The 24384-nt window shown below is 42.5% G+C and overlaps 1 protein-coding gene across 1 annotated transcript in view; it reads right to left on the reverse strand.

Annotated features, from left to right (window-relative positions):
* FTO (FTO alpha-ketoglutarate dependent dioxygenase) overlaps window positions 1-24384 on the reverse strand; it is a 294785-nt gene that overhangs the window by 112134 nt on the left and 158267 nt on the right. The gene's annotated exons all lie outside the window — the stretch shown is intronic.

A 24384-nucleotide genomic window follows, 5' to 3' on the forward strand; every position in this document is an offset into this window, starting at 1 on the left:
AGGCAGCTACCAAGAGGATATGAGCATAAGAACTGTGTGTGATGGGAGGAGGGGGATAAGAAGATTTTCCCAGAATCCTCCAGGACTGGCAAGCAGCAGAATGCCCGGAAAGCAGGCAATCCCTCGCAAAGGATGCTCGGTCCAAAGACCGCTGTTCTCCAAGATGGGCCGCTGTTATGAAGACTCGGTAGATTAATGATTGCTAAGGAAGGCTAACCAACCCCACACTGCTCAGGCCATTATAATTACAGAAGAACAGCAGGCCAAATTCAAAAATGGCAAATGGTATCATATGTTTCGCTGGCTGGTTCACAAGAGGCATCACTTCTAGACCGGCGTTGCGGGTTGAATCTTAAAACAGGAAAGACTTTTCAAAGAATAAATACAATTAGAGAACTATATATATATATCTCCCCCCTATAATCATTTCACCCTGCCAATAGCTTCGGAGCTCTGGAACCTACTTAAAATGCACAACAATGTACTTTTTGGCTTCCCCTCCCACAAGCCTCATTGGGGAAACGCTGTATGAAAGGCATTAATTTGTTGAGATACCGGGCCATTTTATTACGGATCCGTGAAATGAAGTGACGTTTTTAATAAAGATACAGTTCTGAAAGCTAAAGAGATGGCCAGATTAATTGTTATTAATTCATAGGACCGGTAGCACAAGGCAAACTGCTTGAAGTCAGCAAACTTAAGAAGAACAGAGAATTCTGTCAAAAAGGAGAGCTTCATGGTCTCAGGAGGGGGGAAAAAACTCAAGTGAAAGAATTTCTCATGCTGCAATAATAAAAAAGAAACCATTCTTTTTAGATTACAAAATCATGTATATAAAATCATGTGTGCTATAAGATGTGGACTCACCTCCCTGCATTACAATCTCTGAGCATGAACTGGAGGTTGTCCATGACTTTGTGTACCTTGGCTCAACGATCTCCGACACTCATTCTCTCGATGCCGAGCTAAACAGGCGCATCGGTAAAGCAGCTACCACGTTTTCCAGACTCACAAAGAGAGTCTGGTCCAACAAGAAGCTGACGGAACATACCAAGATCCAGGTCTACAGAGCTTGCGTCCTGAGTACACTTCTGTACTGCAGCGAGTCATGGACTCTTCGCCCACAACAGGAGAGGAAACTGAGCGCTTTCCACATGCGCTGCCTCCGACGCATCCTCGGCATCACCTGGCAGGACAAAGTTCCAAACAACACAGTCCTGGAACGTGCTGGAATCCCTAGCATGTATTCACTGCTGAAACAGAGACGCCTGCGTTGGCTCGGTCATGTCGTGAGAATGGATGATGGCCGGATCCCAAAGGATCTCCTCTATGGAGAACTCATGCAAGGAAAGCGCCCTACAGGTAGACCACAGCTGCGATACAAGGACATCTGCAAGAGGGATCTGAAGGCCTTAGGGATGGACCTCAACAAGTGGGAAACCCTGGCCTCTGAGCGGCCCGCTTGGAGGCAGGCTGTGCAGCATGGCCTTTCCCAGTTTGAAGAGACACTTTGCCAACAGTCTGAGGCTAAGAGGCAAAGAAGGAAGGCCCATAGCCAGGGAGACAGACCAGGGACAGACTGCACTTGCTCCCGGTGTGGAAGGGATTGTCACTCCCGGATTGGCCTTTTCAGCCACACTAGACGCTGTGCCAGAACCACCTTTCAGAGCGCGATACCATAGTCTTTCGAGACTGAAGGTTGCCAATACAATATAAGGCATATTTTAGAATCACAGGAAGGGACTTCTAGGATCAAATATAAGCATCTAAGGGCCCAATTCTATCCAACTTCCCAATATCGATGCGGCCATGCCAGTGGGGAGATGTGCTGCATCCTGCGATTGGGGGGGGGGACAGTCACAGAGACCTACTGCACTGTGGCTGCATCAGTGCTGGAAAGTTGGATAGGATTGGGCCCTCAGGCTGCAGTCTGATGGAGTCTTATTAAGTGGGAGTAAGTCCCATTGAACTCAATGCATAGGATTGTGCTATAAAGATATACACAGTTGAAGACAAATATCCTTTTAGAATAAACTTTATTTTTTAAGTTACCCAGCACCAAATATATTATGTCAGTGGTTCCCAAAACTGGTGGGTCACAACCCACCAGGGAAACCAGAAGCAGGGCTTCCCCCTTAAGAGGAGTGCTCCTGCTCTGATAGTGCTGCAGAAATTGCAGGGCTGTCACTGCCAAGGGGTTTATTTCTTACACTGGGGGCATAGCTGGCCTCCTGCAGGGTCCTGGAGACTCGCAGCCTCCTCTGATGCCCTCTGAGGCTTCTGTAAACAACTGTTATCTTCAATCAGCAGCTATTTCCGGTTTTTGCATCTGAAGGATCTGTAAGGATGTCGGAGGGGGCTACAAGAACCTTGCAGGAGGCCAGCTCTGTCTCCAAGGTAAGAAATGAGCCCCTTGGTGGCGACGGCAGGCTGCAATCACTGTGGCACTGTTGCTGCCCCGCTTCCCACCCACACAAATACTTACCTCGTCCTAGACTCCCCTGTAGGAGTTTGGAACCACTGTATTATGTGTTTATTTACTACACTTTGTACCCTGTATGAGGTAATCCCCTCAAGGAGGCTGCAAAGAGATTGGTTAAACATCAACAAAACAGCTGAACTGGAAAATTGCATTAGAAAGCACACAGAAAAAATGGTGGCCCTACAGCACATGCAGTAATGGTACTAATGGACAACCTCAGTGTCCAAAAGCTCTGTTAACAAGGCAGGTTTCCACCAATTGCCAAATGGAGACAGGCCAAGGTGAGCTGCCTTTGGGAATCTGTTTCCCAACTGTGGTGCCATATCTAAAAAGAATCTGTCTCTTGCAGTCTCCAACTCTCTTCCGAAGGTGGAAGGATATGGAGAAGGGTCTTAGATGTGTCCTGGAGGGCATGAGATGTGAGTGTGGGACAAGGCCATGGAGGTGGGACAGGATGATGACAATACAGCTGCTACTGGCTTTCCAAGGTTTCAGATGGGGGTCTCCCTGGCTTGGTAGGAGATGCCACAGATTGACTGGGGTAACCTTAAACCTGCTACAATTAAACCTCTTGTAATATAAGGATAATGATACTGACATCTTAAAGGGAAGGGGTTGCTGAGATAATGCACGGAGGACAGTGTTGTATAATGGTTAGAGCAGTGGTTCCCAATCTGGTGGGTTGCAACCCACCAGCCAGGGAAGCACTTGTCCCTGAACCAAAGCAGCAACATGATTCCTAGGATCACACTGCTGGTGGGGTGGGAGGGTTTTTTCACTTACTAGCCTCCAACACTGGAGTCCTGGGGGGGGGTGAGGTCTGGGGAGACCTCCACAGGGCTCTCCACATCTCCAAACAGGTAAAAAAAGAAAATAAGGGAAGGCATTTCCAGTATTTGTGGTGAAACCAGAAGTGTTTGGTTTTGTTTTTTGGTGTTTTTTTAAATATGTTTGGCGACACGGGGAATACTGCAGAGAGCTTCCTGGACACACACCCCCCAGGACCACCCAGGACTCTGGCGCTGAAGGCTCATGAGTGAAAAATCTCCTCCCATCCCCAGTAGCAGCACAATCCCGGGGATTGCATTGCTGCCATAGACCCTCCCCCGCACTCACTTATAGTACTCCCACCTCCCTTGTAGGAGTTTGTAAAGCACTGGGTTACAGTGTTTAGACTACAGTTGGGGGACTCCATGTTCAAATCCCCTATAAAGCAAACTAGGAGACTTTAGGGTAATTGCTTTTTCTTGGCTTGACCTCTCTCTTGGGGTTGTTGCATGGGTAGAGAGGACTAGGCATACCACCCTTGGGCTCCTGAAAGCTAGGGAAGGCTACAAAGACAATTGAGCATCCAGGTTGTGAATTGCACTGAGCCCCTGGGAAGGGGCAAAATGTTACATTTTTAAATTTTTACAATTTTATAAAAAATTCCGAGTCAGTTAGTGGTGAAGACTGGCATCAGGTTCCACCGCAAATGCCGCGAGAGCCTTCAAAAATAATAATAAAAAAAAGATTTAAAGCAGAATCAGTTCATCAACTGAGCTGACAACATATGGGGGGGAGAGTTTAAAAACTCCAGGTTTCTTGGACTTTGGAACGGAGAAATCAAACTGCAGGAAGTTAACTCTGTCTTTAGTTCGGATGTGTTATTCTTGGAGCCAACACACAGGAAAACGAGCTATTTCCCCTGTGGATTTTGGTAGGATATTGTTCTCATTGAGCTGGCAAGGAAATGCTTCCTCCTGGGCTGGACATCAGATGTGGCACCCTTAGTGGAGGTTCTGCCTGGCTTTTATGTGCCTAGCAAGGGAATGGGGAATTGAAACAAGGGAAAATTACAAATGCCAATCTCTGCCTGGGGATTTCTGCAGAGAGAGGATCTGCAGGTCCCTTTGTCTTCTCATACGCTCCAAGAACTGCTGCCCACCTGGATACAAGGTGCAAGCATTTAATGTGCATTGTGAATGATCAGATGTGACTGTTCGGGGCTTTTTAGTTTATTTAAAAAGGGGGGTCTGAAGGGGGACATACTTGAGTCTGATAAAATTGTGCATATTGCAGAGAACGTGGATATGAAGAAGGTTTTCTGACTGATTGACAGGAGATCTAGAACAGAAAAAACGGGAAAGCCTTCATAGAACCAACAAGAAAGTTATATCACAAAAGGATATACAGATGTGCACCACTTCATGACAGGGATATATTCTCTGATTCCAGTTGTATGCAATTAGGTCATTAAGTGAACATTCAGTCCAATCTATTGCCTTTGTTTCGTAAACAGACACTCCCTGCCAGAAACTAACTAGCTACACAGGCTACTGGAGATAGATTGCCCTTCTTTTCATTAAGAGCCCTCTGTTGTGTAAACAGACACTCTGCTGCAGGCTATGGGAGATGCAATTGCCTCATTAAGAGCATCTTTATTGTGCTTTGACCACCATCATATATGCGGTCAGTCGTTAAGCGAATGGTTGTTAAGTGGCGCATGCCTGTATATAAAGGCGGAGGAGGAATAACTCAGTCCTTCAAACATAGGAAATTTATCATGCTATTACTATTGCTGTATATTTGAGCCACAGAAAATCTTCCATCACAGCTCTAATCTTACACAGAAACATGCACTCAAAAGAGGCATGAGATGAATGCAATGTTCACCCAGCGCTCATAAATCAAACTGAAAAATCTGATACCTGTTGCAATTTTCCCCAATTTATTATAGGAAATAACAAACATAGGAAGTAATTATGATGATAGTGGTGGTGGTGGGCAGGGGGAATTCAGGTGCTACAGCATTAGTTCACAATTGCGGATCAAATGTCAGCGCGCATTAACAAATTTCATTCATTTTTATCCCCGACGATGGAGACACGCCACGACTAGCTTTAATAGTTTGGAAGAATGTCTGTTAGTTTAATGACTTTGCAGAGTCAGTCAAGTGAAGGCAGACAGGGACAGTTTAATTAGGCAGCTCTGCTATAACTCTATCTGGGAGCTGCAGCCGCGGACTTAGAACAAGTGTAAAACTCCACTCAACCCCAAGCAACAGAGGGAGAGAGAAAAGATACTTTTGATGGCAAGATCTTTCATTTGCTTTGGCGTCAGGTTGGCTACAGGTGAACAAGGGCAATGTAACCGCTACAAGGAAAAGAAAGGTGAGGTTAAGAGACCAATCACTTATCTTGTATTGATTTCGGGACACTGTGTCCCAGATCTTTTCCGAGATAGAATGACAGCTCTCTGGCCCCAGCTTTCATTTTGGGAAGAGACAAAAATGACTAGGGCACCAGCAGTCATCATTTCCTGATTATATCTCTCTTAAGAAATAGGTTGCACTTAAGTTTTATTTATTTATTATTATTATTACTACAGATAGGGGAAAGCCAAGCGCATTTTCCACATTTTTTTTTAAAGACGGTGAGTCGAGGCAGTAGTTAATTGGCCATTTGTCTTTGCTGCTACATAAACTGCAAGTTGAAAGGTCAAAAAATCAAGTGCAGTTGGTCTGCTTGGTCTTTTGAAAAAAAAAAAATCTAAGGTAACCCTACATCCCTCGTAATTGAAGCCATTCCACCCAGTCAGAGGTCCTGTCAACTCATATTCAGCGCCGGTCATTACTGAGAAATGCTTCATGACATCTTAGACTAAGAGAAGCACCGCAACGCAGCCAGAAAGATTCCCCCTGGCACAAAGTTAGAAGACAATGGAAGCTCTTTTCAAGATCGGTGAGGTTTAACATTTTGACTCACCGACACTGCAACTAACCGCCAATATATTGAGAACCTCATGAATGGAAGATTAAAAAGATACTTATCCATACTTGATGCGCTTTGAGAAGCATCAGACCACATCAGGAATGAAAGAGCAGAGGCTCTAGACGCCCCTGTACAAAACCCAGACCAGTCTTCCTAAATATATAGAAAATAACTTGTTCTGCATCTATTTAGAATTCTAGCTTTGTTGTGGGAGGTGTTTTACTTTTAAAAATAAAGTTTTGAGCAATGTTTGAAAACATATGATAAACACCTCTTTTGAAATAATGTAGGAACATACTGTGGAAGCGCTGAGTATGTGGAACTCCCTGCACCAGGATGTGAATGTAGCACCACCACCACCTGATAGCAGCTCAAGACTCACCTGTTTCACTTAGGACCTATATTTAACGCAATGACCACCCCGCTGCTCTCTTATTTCATGGTTGTGTGTACTTTGGGGGGAGTTAGTGGCAATTATGCTTGTTTTGTGGATTGTTTTGTTTTATTATATTGTGCTATTTTAAAAATGCTATTTTAAAAGTGATATAGTTAGCTACCTCCAGCACCTCTCTATTGGCAGGATATACATCTCTTACATTAAATAAGGCTGCAGTCCTAACCACACTTTTCTGAGAGTATGCCCCATTGAACTAAATAGTAGACCTGGTTAGGATTGTGCTCTAAGTCACTTTCTTCAAGTACTGGTCAGTCTAGCTCAGCACTGTCTGATCGAAGTAGTGGTGGCTCTTTCAGACAAAGATCTTTCCCATCTCAGCCTGGAGATACCAGAGATTGAATGTGCAACCTTCATCCTTGTATTGCTGAGCTACAGCCGCTCAAAAAGTCAAAATCCTTAAGTCTCACTGAGCCAATTCCAGGAACATACCACCATTGAAATTCCAGTAACCACAACGAGGTCATAGTTATACACCCTTTTCTGGATATCCCTGACTGCAGAGGTCAGCCAGGTGGTTATTAAGTAGGCCTTCTCAGTTATGGTCCCAAAAGCCACAACATTCTTGTAAAATTTTCTCCACAAGGAGACTGGCCTAGTGCCTATTGTCCTTTAGGTTATATGCAAAAACAAACAAACCTCCTTTTTTGAAGGCGGGGGTATCCAAAGAGACTCTCTCTCTCTCCCTCATGACTCAGTCTAAAAAAATTCATTTTGCAAAGTTTCTGGAAAATGCTTGCTTTTAAGTACTGGGTAGTTCCCAAACATAGTGCCACTCAATTCAAGAACATGCTTGTATCTCCTCTTCTTCATCCAAGGACCTCAGATTTGGCATGAGTGGAGCTATCCAAGTGAATCCATGCAACAGCCCTGTGACCTAGGTGAAGCTGGGAAAATGCCATTGGTCCAAGGCCACAAACTGCAATGTGAAGAGACACCAAGTCTCTCCAGTGTAAACCCACCAGTGGCCACTACCCCACATGAGTGACTACATAAAGAAGTCCTCCATTGAATATATTTGATAAGAACTGTAAAGCAAAACCGCTGAACTGCATAAAATTATAACAGTGACATCAGAAAAAAAGGAGGGAGGCTGACGGCCCATATCATATCAGAATTAATGATAATTTATTAACATTGGCATTGAAGGAACCACAGTTTGGCCCTTTCTCAGGAACTGGCTTCCCATTCTTAGCTTGGCTTCCGCAACATAGTTATGAATCTCGATATTAAAGAAAGAAAAATCTCGACAAGCCTCATGTCCCAAGAATCATAATTAACGGTATGCAGGCCTCACAGCCTAGCAGGGGGAAAATGTGTTGTAACAATTTTTCTAATGCTGAAATACCACATCGCCAAATGTTCCTGTCAAAGAGCGGTTTAATTACTTTGGCACCCATGCCACTTATAATCACCTGTCATTAGCAACAACGCTTGCATCTGTTTACACGTCTGTCAGAAACGGCAGCCCAGCTGAAGCCAACGGATGTAAGACAACCCTTGCTAGGACATGGCCCCAGATGCGCAAAGGTCATCTTAAGGTTATCCACCCCTGGTGTGGGATTGTGAAGAGCTTCCGAGAGGCAGTGGCATACTGGAAATATTTCAGCCTCAGTGGAAGCTATGAGACTTCTAGTGAATCCTGTCATTTGGGCAATGGTTGGAAAGTCAGGCTATTCTTAAGGAATACCCAAGACTTAAGGAAAGCCGGCTTGCCAAGGAGGAATGGTGCTCATGTGTATCTAAAGATGTTATAAAGGTGAATCACATGGGCAGTTGATTTATACATGCCTGGAACAACTTGGAAGGGGCCACAAACCCGGTTCAGAGATAGGCCCGCTCATTTACTTAAGCATCTTCATAGAATTAACTGCAAGCAAGTATGGTCTTGTCTACATGATTGAGAACCTTGAAACAGTGTTCCCAATTACAAGGAGAGAGTCCTACATATATTCCATTAATAATAGGAATAATAAACATATGTGTCATATTTCTGGGGTAAGTGAAGTCCTCCGCATGTAATACCTTGATGCATTTCTTGCAATAACCCTGTATAGTAAATCTGGATTATTAACCCCATACTGCAGATGGAGAAGATCAAGGTTGAGTGGCTTCACTCTGTTCATGCAGAACAGAGCTCCTGCGGAAGTGAGATCCAAACCAGGATAGTCCTGATTTGCCACTCAGGCTCTTCGCAATCATGCTACATCTGTTCAACCAGTGGTAATGTGTTGATTCCATACAAATATTCCAGTGGACACTCACAGTTCTCTCTTCTACAAATGTTCACTCACACTAGATATGCCATGGGAATAGAGCTACCGAGGAGGCAGTAACCATATGGCTGTAGAGAGGAAGTACAGTAGACCTTGCTATCTGCAAGGGATTCATTCTTGGACACCCCCCCCCCGGCAGATAGCAAAACCCACAGATAAATGAGTCTGTGGGTCCAGGCCATATAAGACCTCTGGACACAAACGGAAGCACCTGCTAGTCATATCCAGGAGGTCAGGTGGGGCCCTCCATCATGGGTTCGGAACCTGCAGTGAGTCAGATCTGTGGGTTCCGAACCTGCAGGTAAAAAGAGCCCACTTGTACTTTGAAAGTTGCGCAAGAGGACTGTGCAGCGCCACAACCAAATGGACATCTGAATTGGCTTCAACGGAGCGTTACCACCGCAATCTACGATAGTACTCAGCCTTATATTTGGGGGCTATGATCAAACACAGATGAACCCCTCTTTAAAACTCAAGGCTCTGACCTTCTCACTTCTTGCCACACAATGCCCTGGAACATGGGTCTCTGGTTTTTATTTGGTAGAATTGTGCATCATTATCAGGGGCCAAAATGTTTCACCCAGCACAATCCGCCGAAGCTCCCTCCTACTTGCAGTGCTTCAAATTTGTACCGCTGTGGCTTTTCCTAGAGTGGAGGCTAAATCGCTCTTTTAATTGGCTGCAATATTTCCTCAAAGACGGCTCTTTATTTGCTAAAATTAAGAGCTCACTGGGAATCCCTTAATGACGGGCCCAGGCTTTCAAGGAACAGAAAGGCCGGCCTGCTTCCATTTCCCCTCATATTATAGAAACGTCTGCAATTGTTAGAAAAACATGTGGCAACATTTGATGCTAAATTTGAAATGCATTTTCTGCCCCTGTTGCACACCTGAAACGGAGCCAAGACATCTCTTTACTCTGCATTATAGTGAAATCCAAACTGGTCTGAATGACTATAAATGGCCACTGTGTGTCTTGGCTCCTACCTGTATCAGATTCAGACTCAGGAATCTTAGCGAAGAAATTACATGGGATAAAATGGATATTTCTAAATTACAAGCCTGCAATTCCAAGGGCTCAGAATATCGGTTTTCTGTTTCATCTAATCCTGCTGGAGAGAAAATTGTGTGGACCTGACAACAAAGGATCGAAAAGCATTTACTTTCACGGGCCAAATGCTTCTTGTTTTGATTATACTGGAGATTTAAAAACAAAATAAAGATCAAGATCGGTTACAGCTTGCTAACAAATCAAGCGGCTGGAGGTTAAAACAGTAGGGAAATGTGGAGATGGTTTAAAATTAAGCTCTGTGGGACTCTCTCTCCAGGCCAAACTATACATTCTAAGGCAGGGGTGAGGCAAGAAGGATACCAGGCTTTACTGGTAAGTCTCTGGGTGACTTAGAGCAGACTGGCAAGGATTTTTGACTCCCCATCGTTTAACAACAGCAGCAACAAAAAGGTTCCTCCCTCTCCGAAATGAAGCTACTGAAATCATGAAAGCTTGTTGGTGGCAGAATGAGTGTTGCAAGAAGCAACTACAGCTCCGATCAATTTAATGCATTATTATATTTTTATCTTGTCCTTCATCCAAAGAACTCAAGGTGGCATGCATAGTTATCTCCCTCAAGTTTGGTAATCACAACAACCCTGTGAGGTAAGCTAGACTAGAAAAAAGTGACTGACTCAAACACACTATCTAGGTTTTGTGGCATAGGGAAGATCAAACCTGATTCTCCCCAGTCCTGGCCCAACTCTCTAGTTAATGAATGAATGAATAATTCTGGTTTGAGTCTCCCCTGTTCCTTAAGTGTATGTTCATCCCCTGAACCACTCTTTGTATCTGGCTCTGGTCAATGGAATTTGTGATTCTTGATAAAAGATCCTACAAGCCTGTCTACACTTTTATTAAAGGGCTGCCACTGACATGGGGTCCTGTATCAAATTCTTCCCTTCTGCTCTGTAGTGTGCCCCAAAATATTACAGTTGAGCATTTCTCCAGGGAGGAACAGAGAAATTCAGAATGATGGTGTTGGGCCAACACAAGAGTCTCCAGGTTCAGCTGTTCTTATTCAAACATGCGTGTGCCAATGAATCATATGGATGAGGTCATTTCTGGACCTCTGCACTTGCTGAGGTCAGGCAGGGGAAGACCGGAGAATGGGCCTTTCGATGAAGACACTCCACCCATGGATCGTCATTCAGGGAAGCACAGCCTTGATGTCTAGGTGGTGAGTTTCAAAAGCCCGCCCCCATCCAACAGTGGCCACTGACTGCAGCATGGCTGTGAGGAACACCCAAGATGGATAGTTCATAGCGGAGAGCTCTAACTAAATGTGATCCACTAGAAAAGGAAATGGCAACCCACTCCAGTATCCTCGCCAAGAAAACCCTATGAACTTTAGTATCAAAAGGCTAAAAGACATGATGCCAGAAGATGAGCTCCTCAGATTCGGAAGGCGTCCAATATGCTACTGGGGAAGAGTGGAGGACAATTACAAGTAGCCCTCAAAAGAATGAAGGAGCTGGGCCAAAACTGAAAGGTTGTTCAGCTGCAGATGTGTTTGGAAGTGAAAGGAAAGTCCAATGCTGTCTCCTGAAAAATCTGTATGCAGGTCAAGAGGCAACAGTTAGAACTGGATATGGAACAATCGATTGGTTTAAAATAGGGAAAGGAGTAGGACAACGCTGTCTATTGTCACCCTGCTTATTTAACATATGCAGAGTACATTATGCAAAAGACTGGGCTGGATGAATCACAAGCCGGAGTTAAGATTGCCAGGAGAAATATCAATAACCTCAGATATACAGACGATATCACTCTAATGGCAGAAAGTGAGGAGGACCTAAAGAACCTCTTGATGAGGGTGAAAGAGGAAAGTGCAAAGTGTGGCTTGAAACTTAGCATTCAAAAATCTAAGATCATGGCACCTGGTCCCATCATCTCATGGCAAACAGAAGGAGAAGAAATGGAAGCCATGACAGAGTTTACCTTCTTGGGTTCCAAGATCACTGCAGACAGAGACTGCAGCCATAAAAAAGACGCTTGCTTCTTGGGAGTAAAGCCATGGCAAGCCTAGATAACTTAATGAAAAGCCGAGACATCACCGTGTCAACAAAGCTCCGTATAGTCAAAGTTATAGTTTTCCCAGTAGTAATGTATGGCTGTGAGAGCTGGACCATAAGGAGGGCTGAGCGCCAAAGAATGGATGCTTCCGAATTATGGTGTTGGAGAAGACTTTTGAGAGTTCCCTGGACTGCAAGATCAAATCAGTTGATCCTACAGGAAATCAACCCTGAATGTTCATTGGAAGGACAGATGCTGAAGCTTAAATACTTTGGTCATCTCATGAGAAGTGAGGACTCCTTAGAACTTGATACTGGGAAAAACTGAAGGCAAAAGGAAAAGGAGATGGCAGAAGATGAGATACTTAGTGTCACAGAGGCAATGAACATGAATTTGGACAAACTTTGGAAGTTAGTGGTAGAAAGGGGGGGCTGATGTGCTGTGGTCCACTGGGTCACCAAGAGTCGGACACGACTTAATGAATGAACAACAACAATTTATGTCAATTCATAATTTAATTATGAATTGTCAATAAATTAGCATAAAGCGTTTTCCATTTTTCCCCTTAAAACCTAGGCCATTCTAATCTCTTAGGAAGGGAGTTCTGCAGCTGTGGGGCCAACACTGAAAAGGCCCTGAATCTTGTACCTGCAGTCATGGTATCTGTTTCAGTGGCAGGCCAGTCAGCAGGACATCAGTGGTAGATCTCAAGGGCCAGGCAGGTTGGTATAGAAACAAATTGGAAACCTGTGTTAACTGCAGCAAAATAGGTGTAATAGGATCTCACTCGCCCCCATTAGTAATCTAGCGGCGACATCCTGAACCACTTGAAGTTTCTGGACCATTTTCAAAGGCAGCTCCCCGCACAATCATTACGGTAGTCTAGACGGAAAGATTAAGAATTAAAAAGTGCACATGCAAAAATGACTTGGGGGTGTTAGAAAGAAACCACACAGGAAAACTGCTGAGATTTTGCTACTCAACAGGGCTATTCTTTCATCGTGATTATAAAAACAAAGACAAAAAGAAAAAGAAAAAAAAATCTAGGAAGAAGAATGATTTAAATGAGCTGTGATTAAAATAATGAACCCCGTAGCCGGAGTATTTGAGATTAAAAAGAGAGAGCAAGAGAGAGAGAGAGAGAGAGAGAGAGAGAGAGAGAGAGAGATACATTTGGCATTAGGAGAGATAAATTACTTACGGAAGCTAAGCAAACATATCTACTACACCAAATATATTGCCACATTATAGCGCCAGGATGGGGGAGACAGACGTAAGAGTTTCCACTTGCATCATTAGCTTTCGCTATAATAAACGAGACACTCGGCGTGATGTATAACACAGTAAAGAAAACACAGCTGTTTTGCTGCGGCAGGGGGAAAGCACATAGGTGTGGACACACCTGAGTCTACACACACTTAATAAGCCTTCCATAGCGAGGCTGGTGAGCTACTACTGAAAACCATTATCTATGGATAATTAACTATGTCAGGACACCGAGGTCCTAACATGAGGCCTCCATAATTCCCCACGAAGGGAGAGACAGCATAACATTATTGTAATATATTACCAATTTTTAACAATAAGGCCATACGATTGGCATCCTATTCTGGAGACCTCTGCAAAGAAAAATGACCAGGTTTTAAAACAACATCTGACTGCTTCTGCCATCTTATTCATTTATTTAAAATACGATGTTTTCATCCCGCCTTTCCACTTAAGGCAGCTAACAGCATAATGAAAACAATACAATAAAATGCAATAGGAATAGATGCTATAACACGACAAAAGCCCTTCCCACCCTCAAAAAATTAAATAAGCTGCACCAGCCAAATGTCAGAACTAGAAAGAACATGAAAGAAAATCAGCACAAGAAAAATAGTAGACCCTAAAGTCTAAATGAAACAAAGTTCTGTGTCAGTGCCACAATGTCATGAGGCAAGTAGTTCCACAAACAGGGACCTTGACCTCCATGGCTGTTTTTCATTGCTAGATATACTGCAGTATAACCCCAAAGCTGCCATCCTAAGCCCAAAGAAACAATGGAAGTTTTGGGATCTTGTTTAGTATTGCTTACTGGAAATTTGAATTTTTTGGAGTTCGTAAATCAGGGATCACCTTCTTCATGTTTTTTTCCTTTTAATTTTATGGATCAATTTTACAACAATGGGTTCGCTGTTTATGCACTGCAATTTTAGTAACATTATAAATTAATGAAGAGATGAACAAAAAAATAACTTTCATAACTTGATGGATAGAACACAAATCATAGATTAATATCTCATAGGAAAGTGTGACTAATGGCAATGGAGAATTATTGGGTTTTTTATGTTAGGATAATGAAGTAAAAAAAACACACAACAAGAACGAGGGAACTGACTTCCAAAGAAATAGGCATAAGATTGCACTGAGAATCTACCAAAGCACATGTAAAAGAAAGTGTACATTATTTTGTAAACATTATGCATTCTCTTTAATTGCCATGACAATTTAAATTGAAAACAGAGATAATTATAGGAGAGTTTAAAGAAAAATCCAACATTATATATTTTTTCCATTTACAATTCACATTGATATATGTTGAAGTACTACCTCCCTGGATTCCCTTTCAAAGCATCCTCATTTTTGGAGGTGGATTGGGGGGGGGGGGGAGAGGAAAAACGAATAAAAAGAAAATATTTTAATCACTCAAGAAAAAGGATTTTTTTTTTTTTGACATGTAGAGATAAAAGCTTCAGGACATTTATTATGATGAGTGCCTAACACACTGGGCTTTGCTGTACTTCATAATTAAAATTGCACCTGAGCAGTGCCATCTGTGACTGTATATTAAGTTTCTTATCAAACACAAAAATCTTTTTGCTACTGACAGAATACAGCAATACGTGTCCACCCAACTCTCATGTGAGATCAAAAAACTAATCCTCACGCATCATTTATGCCTGTTTAATAAAACAAGGGGGTATGAAACAAATCCAGTGTGTGTGTGTGGGTCTGTGTGCATTGCGTATGCACACACAGTACACTGTATATAAAATGGAGGGTATCTTTTACATGAATGATCTTGAAGTCTCTCTCTCTACCATTTTTTCCCCCCTGCATGTTTCTATGGTTGTAAATTGGATTTCTTAGGCAAGTCTGCTTCACATATGATATTTGCTCTGACTAGGTATGTTGGGGAAAGTTATGTGTACCTGGGTACAGAGACATGGGTAAGGCTCATATGTGTGCATTTTGCCTTATGTTCATGTGAAGTTGTTAGCACTTTTCCATGACTACAGATGTGTACAATGAGGAGAGGCCAAAGATGGATCAGGATTCACTGGTAGATCTCTAGCTAAACCCTAGCCATAATTCCTGACTCCCAATAGTTCAACCACAACAAGTAAAATAAAAGCCATCAGCCAATACTGGCTTGGTGCTAATAGCTTCTCTCTCACGTATTCAAAGACACAATTAATGGTTTGGGTCTAAACACAACAAGTACCACTTTTGAACATGAGCAGATGTAGACCATATCAATGTGTGGATGGGTGACTAATGGGAGGACTCAGGTTAAAGCCCTGAGCTTTCCAAAGGAAGAGAGAGACATAAGAATCAATGAATACAGAGACGGTGTGTAGCAATCCATAATCCAATTTATGACAAATGTGGAAGAGATTTGTGAAAAGTAATCATGGTTCAAAGCCCAGCTGAAGTTAGCACAAGGCAGGCTGCAACCCTTTGCATACTTGCCTGGGAGTAAACCCCACTGAATACTTCAAAGTAAATACACCTCAGACTTCATTGCAATAATAAATGGATAAAATCAATGGAATCAACATTTTTGCACAGGTGCAGTATGCTCTTTGGTTGCACTTGTGTGCAGGCGCAATAGGGCTGGGCCAGCAAGAACCAGCTGTTTTGACCTATGAATGTCTCAACTTAGTACACACCTCCAGAACCTAACCTGTATGTATATGTATTAGTGTAATTCTAATTTAAGTTTTCTAGCTTTCAGCGGGGCAGTCAACTAGCAGGACTGGGGCTATGATACCCAAGGGCAGCTTTTGGTCTTCCATTTTATATTTTATATTTAGATGCAGCATGACCTCCTTCATCAATATCACCTTGAGGCTGGATAGGGACTCCGATCAGAACTCACAATGAATTAATGCCACTTATACAGCCCTTACAAAATGATATGGATCTGTGGTTGATTTGAATAATGAAAGTTCTGATCACAGGGAACCTGGAGCATAAATATTTTCCACCCCACTCATTTATTCAGCATCAGAGGATATAATTTCGCATGCATACATATTTAAGCAACTTCCTTGTTGAAAAGAGAAGTGGGGAGACATGTCAGATCTCAATTTTGCAATCTGCAAATCTATAAATAAGATCCTATAAAACAGAACCTACATAGTAGTGAAATCAATGGAAGTTCTCCCAGGGCCAGGGTTTCTCTCTATAAAGGCAATTTCCCAAATGTATCTTTGACCCGATACTGACCCTAGCATGGAAATTCCGTTTTCTTCCTTGATTGTTGATGCAACGGAATACAACGGGGCCTTTGGAGCTGCTCTCTCTTTGGTCTATTATTTCCTTCCAGCTGCATGGACTTTTTTCTCTTTAAAAATACATTCTTGTATATAAAATACATTCTTGTATATACACTTTGCTGAAGAACAAAAAAAATTCATTATTTACATGGCTAAGAAGACTCTAGTTACAGTCACATTTTAACAGTCGTTTATATATGAGCTTATTTTATTTTATTTTTTTTCTCATCAGACATCAAGTTACACAGCAGGAGGGTAAACAGAGAAAGAGGAATAGGTGGCCCTGCTCTTGATTCACCTTGGACTGGGGTGAAAAAAAGGCAAAGATAACTCATAAATTTGACAAGAAAATGATGTTATTTCGTATAGTGCATAATGGAATTAAGCAAGTTTACAAGAGAAAACATCCATTTGCAAAACATCTTAATGGGGACTGGGGCAGCAGCACCATTGCGGTGTCTCGGCAGCCCCGTTTCTGTAGAAAGGAGAGCACATTTATTTTTATTTTTCACATTTTTATACCACCCTCCCTCCAAGGAGCTCAGGGTGGTATATACAGTCCCATCCCTCCTTTTGTCTTCACAACAAACCCGTGAGGTCAGTGAGGCTGAGAGATAGTGACTGGCCCAAGGTTACCCAGGAAGCTTCGTTGCTGAGCAGGGTTTTGGACCTGGATCTTCCAGGTTGAAGTCCAACTCCCAAACCACTACAACATCCTGGCTCTCCATACAAAATACATGTTAACAGTGTTACAGCAATCAGTCACCTTCACAGATATACATGTAATCCTAAATTATTTACTTGTAACCTGGAGATTAACACCAGGTCCACAAAAATGAACTCTCTGTGCTCTATTCATGACAAAAGACTCACAGCAAGCAATTGGAAGGAAAGAGGCTCACCAACCTGTGCTCAGTGGATTGATGGTCTTTTGCACCCATTGGTCTTTGCACAAATGGTTTATCAATGTCCGCTGTGTATGAACGTATTTGGAACGATCTGGAGGCTACTCCTCAAAGATGTATGAATCATGTAGATCTATTTATTTAATATTTTAGACTGCAGATATCAGTTTCCCCCTTTCCCCCTTTTTTTTTTTTTTTTGTAACTTGCAATTAGTAATGTTCACATTTATGTAACATGATCTTTTTTTATTTTTCCTCTTGAATAAAACAAAAATAAAGCATTAAAAAAAAGACTGGAGATACCAAACACCATATTTAGAACAACAAAGCTTTCAATTCTCACTGACTGTTACCTAGTCTTTTATTGCACCTACCCAAGTTGATCGGGTATAAGGTAGCAATTCACATGAATGCCAAATTGAAAGGAGTTTTCGTCCATTGGAAAAAATACATTTGTTGTAGCTTTTTGTTACCTGGATTTGGACAAATGACTCTCTACAGCAACTTTGAACAAATTCTTAAGAATTTTTTTTTGTTTTTTTTTTAAAGCCTGCTAGCATACACAGACTTCCCTTTTTCTTTCTTTAAATAGAGATTGATGTGAATTTATTGATTGAGAGAAATGGAGACAGTACAAAACAGAAATGCAACTGAAGAGGATAGTAATTTGATTAGTGAAGGAGACTTGTTATGTGTTGTTTAACTTGGCTCTCTGAAAAAAATAATTCTATTATTTTTGACAAATTTATCATTTCCTTTTTTTGTGCTTTAAACACTTTATATGCGATTTTATGCATTTACCTTCACCAGTGTCCTCTATTGCTTCACATTAAACAATTTATGTTGTTTCAAACTTTTCTCAACTTTTAAGTCCTTTTATGGTTTTGTTCCTTCATATCTATCTCCATTGCTTTCTCTCTTTCCTCTTCCTCCAAACACTAAACTTCTTACTAAACTTCCAATCCCTTGTGATATTTCTCACCTCCATGTCTCTCCCATGAGGTTTCCAATGAGTGGAACTCTGCCACCAAATATTCTGCAAGACTCTGCTTGGTCTCCTGTAAGTAAATATTACAAATATATCTCTTCTGTTGCAATATTTTGCTTCTAAGTTCACTACTGTATTCTTCAACTTTTTCTTTCCTTACGCACTCCTGGCATTTACTCTGTCATATCTGATGGAGAGGACAGCAGTCCACAAAAACTCAAGCTGCAATGAATTGGTTAGTCTCTAAAGGGCTACAAGGTTCTTTGTTGTTTCTGCTGTAATGGACTAAAACTGCCTACCCCTCTGAAAACGGGGCCCATGCCTTGTGTGTCTTTCATTTTTTTAAATAAAGATTGTGAGAGACGTGCATTTTGTAATGTTTTGTACTGCTTAGTACCTATTAGACACTTGTATAAGTATTAAAATGACAGATATTTTTAGTATATGGAACTCCCTGCCACAGGAAAGCACACTGATGTCCTCAGAGCTCCACCAGTATCTGAGATCTTATTTCTTTCATTTAAACTTAGGGGGTTTAAATTTGCTCTGCTGATCTAGAGGGGATTATTGTGTCTCTTGGCTGTCTGTGAATTCTTGTTTTTAGTTGTTTTCTGATGTTCCATATCGATATTTTTAGTGGCTTTATTCCGTACATGTGTTGTTTTTTTTAACAAATTATTATTATTTTTAATTTTAGGCAGATTGTGAGTCTCCCAACTGGGAGAAGAAATGGCAAAACACAAAATACAGTAAATATATTAATTGACTTTGATTACGTATTTATTCAGAAAGCTGGTTTTATGCCTCTCTAAATAGTAATACAAAAGTTGATTCTGAGGAAGAAGAAAATAATCTCACACACCTTGGAAGAGACACAAAGCTTGAAATCCTTCAGAGAGATGGCTGGGGCAACAGAAAGGCTTCATTTTACCCAGCTAATCCGCAATATAAACCCAGGCTAATTTTATTTAATGTGAACCTTTACAACGTATTACTCTGCCATGAAACCTCACCCCGTCAAAGCAAGTGGTACACGGAAATAAAAGCAAACAGATGTGCCGCCCTCCTCCGAACCAACCCCTCCCCACAATTAAACCAACAATGATTTCACAGACCAGTGAGTTGCTCCAGTGTGCAAAGTGTGCATCTGTGTTTATGTTTACAGGGCTAATCGTTCATGTCTTCAAGCCCCCCAACCCACATCCCTGCTCTTCCCCCCCCCACAACCTTCCATGCGTCATGATCGCCATCAGACAGCACAAGTTCATCCCTCTCTCTCCCTCACAGATGATGCTTCTAACCATCATGACAACGGTGAAGAGGGAAAAGGTCTCCGTACCTGCCTACCTAAGACAAGTTTCTGTAAAGTAATGAATAGAGACAGCTAGGGGACCATCCACTTGCACTCGCCTGCCTTTTGACTGCTTGAAAAGAGAAGCCACAAGGGATCGGCAGAAGGCACTTGTCTGACAGGGCCAAGACAGGCTTCCTCCGCGGTGACAGCCCAGGCCTTACCTCTTAAACCTGACCCACCATAATTCCTTCACAATGCAACTGTGAGGCAGCTGACAGTAGCAGCTGCACCTCCTAAGCGAGATGAATGGAATTTTCATAACTAGTTTCCCAAGTTGCATTTTACCTTCAAGATAATTTATGAGCCGCTCCACAGCCTTGAAGAGACAATATGCTTGCCATAAAATTAACTGTAACAGTCTTGTAGGTTATAATTAACACCGGGAGGGTAGCACCAACCGGGTGAAACACATGGCGTAATTGATAGAGAAACTGGGAAATTAAGGGAGGGAGCTAACAATATCATTACTGTACATGTTGCTGGAACTAAACCAGTCCTTTCTGGGGGTTAACTGCAACCCCCATCCAATGTACACATTTTCCTGATAGGGAGTGGATGAGTGTCCCACTGAGGAGGAGGAGGAGACAGAGGAGGAAGGCACGCTTGGCAAGTTCACTATGCACCTGGGTCACCGTAGCTGCGTATTGCTTTCTGTTGGGAAGAGACATATGTATTGAGTGCAGCAACATCGAAACATCTGGTATCAAGGACACCGTTGACTAATGGCGAGAACCTTACCAAATCATTCATTGTCTCAATAAATGATGTCCTTTTACGTAGTCAGGGGGTGGATTCAACAGGGTCAGGGGCCAGACCATCAAGTTCCCAAACCCAAGAAGCTGACTGTCTGCCGGGGGATGGACGCTCCCAACAAACAGAAGCTGCCCTGTGTCAACAACAGGCATCATCCCTGACAGACTGGAAGGTAGTCACACTGCAGCTGGTAGTGCATTCCCCAACACCAGAACCAGGGGACATCCACTAAAATTGAGTGCCGGGAGAGTTAGAACACACAAAAGTAAATGTTTCTTCGCCCAGCGTGTCATGAATCTGTGGAACTCCTCACAACAGAATGTGGTGATCGCGCCTGGCCTAGATGTCTTGAAAAGGGGATTGCACAGATTTCTGGAGGAAAAATCCATCACAGGTTACAAGCCGTGAAGAATATGTGCAACCTTCAGATTTTAGAGGTAGCCTACTTCAGAAGCCAGGTGCAAGGGAGTGGCAACAGGATGCAGGTATCTTGTTGTTTCGTGTGCTCCTTGAGGCATCTGGTAGGCCACTGTGAGATGAGAGAAGATGGACTAGATAGGCAGTTGGTCTGATGCAGCAGGGCTCTTCTGATGTCCTTAACACATCCAAGTTTTGCCAATGTCCTGGTTAATCTGGCGACAGAGGCACTACACATGAGGGATGGGCAGAGTTGGCTAATGATTAAAGAGAAGAGACAGGTGGACAAACAGCCAAGCTTAGCTGGACAAAGCCAGTTCAGATCCTGGGAAAACTGAAAACAGTGCTTTTCAACTAGTGGTACTTCTCCACTGGTGGTTCATGGCCCCGTTGAATGACACTGTTCTGCCTACCCTGATCCCTGCCAGCTGGGGCAGCAGTGCATTGGTGGCAAGGTCTGGCTGTGCAGCAACCCAATCTTTCCAAGTAGACATGCGTCAGGAAAGAAGCTGCAAAGTGGAAGAGAGATTATGAAGCAGAAAGAACAGGAGAAGACAGTCTCATGCCTGGAGAGTAAAAACAATTGTGGGCTACTCCACCTATTTCTGCACACAGAAATCACCTCTTTCAGGAGAAATACTTGCAAAAACAGCCGCAAGAACAAAAAACTTGAAAAGATATTCAGGTGCTTTAAGTCATTCCAGATTGGAGCCTGTGTGTATTCCTACACAAGGCAAATGTGACACGGTTCTAGACCTGAGAATATCTGATAGGAGGTGAATTTGGAGTATTGAACAATTTCTAAAGAGAATCAAGATATCCAAGAATGAGTCTTCCTGGAATAGCACACATTTTTTTTCCCCTTCCCTCTCTGTTCAGATATGCCACCACTTTTCTGTTCATGACTGTTGGTCCTCTGGTTCCAGCACCCTCAATCACCAAAAATTCTCCTCCTCTATCAAATGGCTCCAGTCTTGGTCCCTTGATGCTACAAACTCCCTCCTAGATCACCTTTACAAAGAGTCAATCAAACCGATTATCCATTTTCTAATCCAGTGGTTTCCAAAATTTTTAGAGGCCCTAGAGGCTAATGCCTGAGTTTTAAATGCCAAGGGGCATGGCTATAATTGTGATTGGGCAGAAGTGCAGAAATGAGAGGTCTTTATTTGTATCTCTCACAATTCCACCATATATGTGAGTGTGTGTGTGTGTGTGTGTGTGTGTGCCTGTCTGTCTGTCTGTCTGTCTGTCTGTCTGTCCCTGGACAAGATATTGGAAAACAATTTGATAAATGATGGAACAGTGTCACCTACAGGCAAGATAAGCAGTTAATAAACCACCTCGATCCTCAGACGCTTCCCTTAGTTGACAGCTGAATTTAGACTTTATATATAACCTGGAAAATACATGGCAAAGGAAATGAGTAAGATACACTGGGGACACCCCAGTATAAAATAAAATCACTACTCTTCATGTGTGGTAAATTGTCTCCTTAAGATAAACACACTGTACAGCTAGCGATTAATCCATTATGGGGCGGACAAATTGCTAACCTTTCCTCTCCAGGGCAGTCCTTCAAATCAGCCTTGACCACGATGGCCAAAAATCATCCTGATTAAAGGACTAACACAGCAGCTAAAGACAAATTTGGGAGCATCAGAAGTATACTTATCTCTCCTTAACATCAAGCCAAAAGCCTACATAAGTCTTGGGCTTTGTGAAAATGTTATCCAAGAATCTACCAACCTGGTAACTTTATTTATAGATTCAAACAGTTAGCAAATATCCAACAGCTGTAGATATTCATCAACATAATTAAAGGGAATATTCACTGAAAAAAGATTACATTCACTTTGTGAAAGAATGTCTCCTTCTGCCCCTCAAGAATAGTTCAAAATTCAAATCTCCTTGGGCTCTTTGGCTGCATACGCTAATTTTTTAATTTGCATGTGGAACCCTCGCCAAGCACCAACTTCTCCATTATGCCCCACTGGAATGTTGGGGGCAGCCTCTAAGAGCGACAGGCATATCCACCTAGAGGTATCGCTGGCATCACAGAAAATAGGGGCACTGTATGCTCCTCAGGAAGAGGATTTCACTGAAAGAGCTTCCGGTCAGAAGAAGAAGGGGTGGTTGAAGGAAAAACACTCTATTCCACTGGTTCCCAAATGGAAACCAGCCAGGGGAGCCACAGAATCATCATGAAAATCCTGACACCCAATACAATATATAGGACTGTACCCCTAATGGGGAGCCCTGGCCAATGGCCCAATAGGTCAAGGGAGCAGTCAGTCAAAAATGTTTAGGAACCACTTCTGTATTCAGGTACTTGTGAGTTTCTCAAAGAAGGTTCCTGCTTCCTATTAGTGTTCTCTTAGGCTGCATTCTTTCTTTAGCTTCTAGTGCTAGAGAGCTGTTTTATTTTAAGAATTGCTCCAAGTGAGCTTGGAACTAGAAAAGATGGGTGCCACCATACTGAACTCACTTCCACCCATTTTCTATTAAAATAAATGGAGGAACCTGTCAGGAACATGGTAGCCTCCACAGAGCGTGCAGAGTATGGTTATAACATGGCAACCTCCACCCAATTAATTTCAATGAAGGGATGCCATTTTGTCGTTTTTAAATTAGCCATGCTGGAAGCATGCTGGAAACATCACTTCCATCAATTCTATCTAAAAAAAGAAGGTGCCTAAGGGCCCAATACTATCCAACTTTCCAGCACCAGTGCGATCACAATGCAGCCCAGAGGTAAGGGAACAAATGTTCCCTAACATTGAGGAGGCCTCTGTGACCAAAGGACGCAGCACACACCCCATTGGCATGGCTGCACCGGCCCTGGAAAACCGGATAGGATTGGGGCCTAAAGCTACAATCCTATCCACACTTTTTTGGAAGTAAGTCCCATTGACTATAAAGGGACTTACTTCTGAGAAGACATGCATAGGATTGGGTTCTTCATCTCCCTCCTCTAGCTTTCTGTCTGACTGATTCTCCCGTTCTTCTTCTAGTGTTCTATAACAGGCTACAAAGAAAAAGACATGTATGTTTGGAGCTGCAGAAAGTATAGGGTCCCCTTTTATCCATGGTTTCAGTATCCGTGGGGAGCAGCACAGGAATGTATCCCTCCCCCAGATAAGGGGAGGACATCTGTAATTTTATTATATTAAAACATTTATTATTTATATATAAAATTCAGGGGCTTATTTAAATATTAACTGAAAAATCTGACAAATCAATCATTTAAATCCTGCAGCAAGATGTACAAGAGAAAATACACAGAATACAATAAATAGAAAATGCCAGGATAATTTCTCCATCTCCATCTCTTTCTCTAACTGTATTAACAATAATCTTCTCTTTCTGTCCGCCTGCTCTCTGCCTTGTCTTGTC

The sequence above is a fragment of the Tiliqua scincoides genome, chromosome 9 (assembly GCF_035046505.1).
Source record: "Tiliqua scincoides isolate rTilSci1 chromosome 9, rTilSci1.hap2, whole genome shotgun sequence".
Lineage (NCBI taxonomy): Eukaryota > Metazoa > Chordata > Lepidosauria > Squamata > Scincidae > Tiliqua > Tiliqua scincoides.